Source organism: Macrobrachium nipponense, chromosome 18 (genome assembly GCF_015104395.2).
Source record: "Macrobrachium nipponense isolate FS-2020 chromosome 18, ASM1510439v2, whole genome shotgun sequence".
NCBI classification, from domain to species: domain Eukaryota; kingdom Metazoa; phylum Arthropoda; class Malacostraca; order Decapoda; family Palaemonidae; genus Macrobrachium; species Macrobrachium nipponense.
Genome location: NC_087211.1, coordinates 15,719,337 through 15,725,300, shown reverse-complemented (window position 1 = coordinate 15,725,300; position 5,964 = coordinate 15,719,337). Strand labels below are relative to the sequence as shown.

Here is a 5,964-nt window from a genome sequence, read left to right as displayed (position 1 = left end):
TTCGTTACCTTTTACCTTTTCTGGGTTTTCCTTTAAGTTTTCGTAAGGTGTCTTGGGCCAGGTACTGGAGGACATTATCTGGGTATCAAGTAGTCACCACTTTCACATTTCTGAGCAGTGGACGCACACAGTAGAATTAGCATTACTCTCTGACTCACATCAGGATCGAACCCAGTTCTATCAGTTGGAAGGCAAGGACGCTGCCAGCAAAGCCACACAAGTCATGAAAGAATTTGGAACCTACTAAGTACTACTACTGTACCTAAGGCTAAATAGCCTGTCAGGCTAAGAGCTGTGGTGACCGAGTGGTTAAGAAGATGGACTCGAAATCCATTGGGCTCTGCCCGCACAGGTTCGAATCCTGTCCACAGCGATGAAAAATATTATGATCTCTTTGAACAACAGGTTCGGGCCCTCTCGGTGGCGCCAAGAGGAAAAGAGGCCTAATTCATATTAATTAATGTGGTCATCTTTGTATACAATATTGTGAATGTATATAAAATATTGAGTTTCCGTGCTTGCACTGTCATTAAAGACTAATCTCAGTGATTGGGATATATATTGCAATAATGTTTGTTTTTATTCACTATTATATATTTTAGTCATTAAAAATATGAGTATGTTCTATATATATATATTAGGGCTGTTGCCTTGTATAATAAGGCGCCCTATGAGGTAATGTTAGACTTGCGATAATCTTACGCTAAGTCGGTTGGTTATGCACTTCCATACTCATTGGAGTGTCTTGGGGTTTGTAGATCACTTACGAAGTCGGTATTATCTTCTTTGGTTATGACGACGATGTGTTAAACTCATGATGATTCGGCAATGATGTGAGGTTATAGTAAAAAACACGAAGTATAAAAAAATACTTATATTTGCTGAGATTACATGATGAAGTTCAGAGGAAATTTGTACAGGTCTTCTAATAACGATGGCTTGATCGCTTCTGCCAATGATGATGGCTAATTCTGTTCTGTTCCCACTACCATCTCGGTTTCAAGTCATAAAGGAAACAGACAGTAGCTCGAACATATGAACATACATACAAATGAGACACACTACAGATCACGTAGGCCGTTTGAATTATAGGTCGCGGTAGTTGTCTAAAGCAGGGAGCTTGGACTAATGTTTCAAAACAAATGAATGACCACAGGTGACGGCACGTCACCTTAGCCTACTTTATTGTATACGTCATCTTAGCGTCACTGGTCTGATCACATTCCTGCAAACAACCTGGTTGACCTCTTTAGTTTTTGTCTTTTATATATATGGAATAACATTCCATATTTTTATTATGTAACTCTTACATAAAAGCTCGGTCAGCTACCAAAACCAACCACTGAATATTACTCAAGCTTGACTTGCATTTGACTTATAGGAGTGTGATACAGACACTATGTGAATATATATAGATTTATAGAAAATACTTATAAGTAAAAAAATTCATGGTGTACACAAATACAGATTCAAGTAATAAGATATAAAACATAATATGCATATGATGGTATTTGTAATAATAGTGATCACGTGATATATACTGATACAGTTTTTCACTTCATCTCTTTAAGATACATATGCTACAGTAAATACTAATGTACTCTGATAATTGCATAGAATAAAGATTAACATGATAAAAATCATATTTTAACTGATAAAAATTCATATATGAAGTGATAAAAATTATTAATGTTTATGCTGATTGATTCGTTGATTTTTATGCTAACTGGTATATATCTGCAGTTATTGGTAAGATAAAAGGTAACAGATTTATTATAGGCTACCTGATTTATTTATGCATATGTATATGGATTCATATAATTATAATTAATAAATGTGAACTTTAAATAGATCCCTAGTGCGTACACGCAAAGATATATTTTGACTCTGTTATTTATGATCATTTATATATAGGATACATGATACTTTATATATATAGGATACATGACCGAGGTTATACTACTACACATTTAACTAGCGTTCGAACAACTTTTCGTCCATTACACAGTTACAGACAACCACCTATAGCCAAATGAAATGGCCAATTCCAAATGGTTAAAACTAGGGGAAAATTGCCTGGCGGGGTCCAACGTTCTATTTCGGCCTCATACTTGTTCTCTGCATCCTAAGCCACACGAATACATTCTCGATGAATAAAATCATCCCCAGCACGAGTCCTTCGCCAGAAACGTAGAGTTGAATATCCTTCTGGTCGTAATTGTCGGAAGTATGTCCCTTTTGTAGTCAATTTCCGACAGCCGCCGGAGCAATCCGCATTAAAACGAGATTAACGACGGGATACGGGTGTCAGTCAAAGAAGTCCATGAAATAAGCTTGTTCACTTATGATGGTGCTTATTCCTTTTACATTGTAGGCGGTTGTTACTTGACTGCAATCGTCCGCAGCGACGAACGATTTTTTGAAGTTGCGATGTGAAACTCTCGTACTGCAGGATACTGTAACCAGGTTCCATTAATCAGCCTGCAAGTGAAATTATACTTGTCACAAGGGGCAAATTAATTTCAGACAACATCAAATATGGGAGGGAGAAAGCCATTTAGAACCAGACTTAACCCACATGAATTCGCTGATATTTTATGGAATTCAAAAGAGTCAGCTGTACAAACTTCTTTATCCATGGCATTAACAATGAGTGAACCTATCCAGGTCTATGATGACTGTAAAATATCCATAATTATAAAAAATAAAACAGATATCAATACGAATCCAATCCCAAAGAAAAATTTGCTTATTTACTGGTAGCTAAAGTTACTAGACAAAGAAGTGGAAAACGGAGCTATTTGTAAGATTGCCAGGCAACATAAGAGTCAAAGAGAATACTAATCATGATTCTGTATTTCTCTATGCTAACTGAAATTAAGCTGTGATAAAATCCGACCTTATGTGCCCCTAACAAAAGTTTCATATTCAAATTTTCTTGCGCGCATCCTCTGAGGTTGATTTTTAAAACTTTATTAATTGGCAGGAGATGCAACGAAAGAACCCACTATGTAACTAATTTTTAAATAAACTTTGGGGTTTTCAAGAAAATGTGTCATTTTCCCATGAATGTGATTTACTTGAATTGTAATAGACCCAAGTTGCAAGTAAATTTTTCATATACATGACTTGATACTTCTAAATGTCTGTTTACCAATGTCATAAGCTGAATTATTAACTCTAATTGTCTATGAGGTTCAGAAAAAATCAATTTATTTTGTTGTTATAGAAATTCTATTTGCTTATTTTGTTTATTAATTTTAAAACGATTGCGATTCCTTAACCAAGCTTGCATTGCAATGCAGATAAGAATAGGTTATGGCTATGTATGTCATCATGACCTATGAACCACATGTGAAGTTCATGAGCTAAGCATTCCTCTCTCCAGCCAACCTGCTTTGCAAGCGATTTATTGAGGTTAAAAGGAACAATGCTGAATCGACAAACGCGACAGGCACCTTCTAGACTGATGACGTCGTCACCAGCTTAAGAGTTACGTTACTTGCTGTAAAAGATACGACTTTAGTATTTTCAAATGATAATTTTTTTTTTCTTAATTCTCCACCCACATGAGAAGAATGTCTGAAAAAAAAAACAGTACCAAAATTGAACAATATATTAGTTTCATGTTGGAAATCTGCATGATTGTAAATAAATGTAATTATGTTAAATTAGATATTCCTTATTCAAACTAATGAAAAAAGGTTTCCATACAAATTCTATATATATTAATTGCCCTGTAAGATCCATATAGGATTATTCCATAGATATACATTTTCACTTCTAGACTTCCTGACTTTAAAATCTGTTTTATTTTACTTTTATTTTATTTATTTATTTATTTTCTTTTATTATTTTTTTTTCATTGACTACGAATATAAATCACCGGGACAGACAATATGTCGGTAGGCTTTGATATGTGTTTGAACTTTTAGCTTATTTGTCATTACTAAAGCGTTAAGTTAGAGTTCAAATCTTTACGCATATATATTTGGATGTTTAATTAACCTATGGTCACGTTGTGCTTATTGATTTTATCGTGATTCCTTTTTTGTTATAATTTGTAACCCTTCCGACTTCTTACGGAGTGTATCATATTGACTGCACTTGTATCCATATTTATTTTATTTTTTATATTTATTATTTATATATATATATATTTGATAAATCAATGGTTGGCTTGAATATTTGGAAAAGTGTTCTACTAGCGGCGTACCGTATAAGGCTACTTGCGGTATCAATTCTATAGATACAAGATATGAATGATAAAGGTATTTAAAACCGCGAGAACCGCTATAATCCTGTTCGGATCCAGTATCACGAATGTAACTAGTAAGACATGACACTTTTTTATTTATCTCTTATTCTACCAAACCGATTGACTCTGTGATAAAAATATAGTATTGGTTTTCTAATAAAAAGGAATTCACACAACGAGTTAAGGAGATTATTATTGAATACACCACCCGAGTCATATTATTATTATGTGTTGAATTCCATGTTTACTGATTTAGCACTCATAAATATTCCTAGCGCACTCAATTGCGGTGTTTTAGTTTTAGTGCTATTAATTCTATATAACGTGTCAAGGAACTATTAACACTAAGAAGTGTTTATTTCCTCTGTCAGACTCGTAACTCTGTTAATGATTCTACGTGTATTCTTTCATAGATTGATTTGGCATGGGATAGGCCCTTAAACTGACAGGCGTCTTAGAGTGTCCCTTGTTTTCATGCACGTGTTACAATCGTATGTGCTTTTTATCTGTAAGCATTGTAGGCCAGTTAAAACAGTGATTTGGCTTTCTGTGACATAATAGAGAATCCCTGGATGACGGAATGCGAACCAGTTTGAGGACGATTGGTATGAAAGAGATTATTACTACTACCTGGTCGTTAGTCACCTGCTGTGTTCTTCGGGTTTTCCTCATCACGGACCTACATATAATATTACATTTGGTTACATAATTCTGATACACATACTTTAAATAAACTTTTGCTTTAGGGTTTCCGTTCGCTTAGCTGCTGACCCTGTTTCCGTTTGAAGTGTTTATTGTTTTGCTTAGCTGCTGACCTTGTTTCTGTTCGAAGTGTTTATTGTTTTGCTTATCGCTGTTGACTCTTGCTTTGTTTAGTTTGTAACAGTTCTGCGCTCCGACCCAGATATTCAATGCTCGCGACCTCTTGGGTTAATGAATTTTCTTGTTTAAATACGGTTTTAACAATAGGCACTGATGTTTTCTATATCTTTTAGTCTAATTAATGGTTCTTTGCAGTATGGTGCGGGATTGCGGGATAATACGTCAGGTATGATATTTGCTTTCCCAGGTAGATATCTTAACTTGGCTCCAAAGACCTGAATGATCATATGTCGCTGAGTTCCTTTGGGACTGTGATTAAAGCCTTTGAAAAACTCGGTAAGTGACTTATGGTCAGTAAGGATTTTATCAGGATAGCCGTAGATTATGAACTTAAAATGTACTAGTGAGTTAACGATACCTAGCCCTTCCTTGCCTATTACTGCATATTTACTTTCAGAGGGCTTTAGTCTACGTGACTAAAAAGCTATAGGGAAGAACTGTTTATCATATTGCTGAAGTAGTACCCCTCTTACCCCTTGGTCTGAGGCGTCTGTTGCTATAAAAAAAAAAATCCTTATTTAAATCAAGGATTTTTAAGTTAGGTGAGCTGCATTATTCCGCTTTTAAGATATCGAACACCTGTTGATGCTTTTCAGACCATAATAAATCTACGCCCTTCTTCGTAAGATCTGTTAGAGGAGCTGCTATGATTGAAGAGTTACATATTTACATACGATTGTAATACCCACTACAGCGCAAAAGTGCTGTATCCCCTTTTTATGTTAATAGGTACCGGAAGTTATGAATAGCCGACACCTTACCATGGACTACTTTTAAGACCTTGACTAGACACACGAAACCTAGATAAACATGTTCGGTTTTTA

The 5,964-nt window shown here is 35.1% G+C and overlaps 1 non-coding gene across 1 annotated transcript; it reads left to right on the top strand.

The window, feature by feature from the left end:
• Positions 1-291: 291 nt before the first annotated feature.
• Trnas-cga (transfer RNA serine (anticodon CGA)) lies at positions 292-373 on the top strand. The gene has a single exon. It is a non-coding gene; the product is annotated as a tRNA-Ser (tRNA).
• The last annotated feature ends 5,591 nt before the right edge of the window (positions 374-5,964 follow it).